Genomic DNA, 777 nt, shown 5'->3' with positions numbered 1-777 from the left:
TGAGTTCTTGATCCTATCTTGCAAGTCTATAGTCACCTATTATGTGTTATGATCCGACAACCCCGAAGTGACAATAATCGGGATACTTCTTGGTGATGACCGTAGTTTGAGTTGATGTATTCACTATGTGTTAATGCTTTGGTCCGGTACTATATTAAAAGGAGGCCTTAATATCCCTTAGTTTCCACTAGTACCCCGCTGCCACAGGAGGGTAGGACAAAAGATGTCATGCAAGTTCTTTTCCATAAGCACATATGACTATATTCGGAATACATGCCTACATTACATTGATGAACTGGAGCTAGTTCTGTGTCACCCTATGTTATAGCTATTACATGAGGAATCACATCTGACATAATTATCCATCACTGATCCAATGCCTACGAGCTTTTCACATATTGTGCTTTGCTTATTTACTTTTCCATTACTACTATTACAACTACTACAAAATTGCTATCTTTACTTTTGCCATTGTTACCATTACTATCATACTAGTTGCTACTAAATACTTTGCTGCATATACTAAGTTATCCAGGTGTGGTTGAATTGACAACTCAACTGCTAATACTTAAGAATATTCTTTGGCTCCCCTTGTGTCGAATCAATAAATTTGGGTTGAATACTCTACCCTCGAAAGATGTTTCGATCCCCTACACTTGTGGGTTATCACTTGCCACAGCGGTAGTACCGCTGTGGCAGCGGTAGTACCGCTCCAACAACAGTAGTACCGCCCAGATGCTGGCCGCGGGCTGCATAACGGTTGGATGTGTCCCCCCA

The sequence above is a fragment of the Triticum dicoccoides genome, chromosome 7B (genome assembly GCF_002162155.2).
Source record: "Triticum dicoccoides isolate Atlit2015 ecotype Zavitan chromosome 7B, WEW_v2.0, whole genome shotgun sequence".
Lineage (NCBI taxonomy): Eukaryota > Viridiplantae > Streptophyta > Magnoliopsida > Poales > Poaceae > Triticum > Triticum dicoccoides.
The sequence above is the reverse complement of the archived record's forward strand: the minus strand, read 5'-3'. Positions refer to the sequence as shown.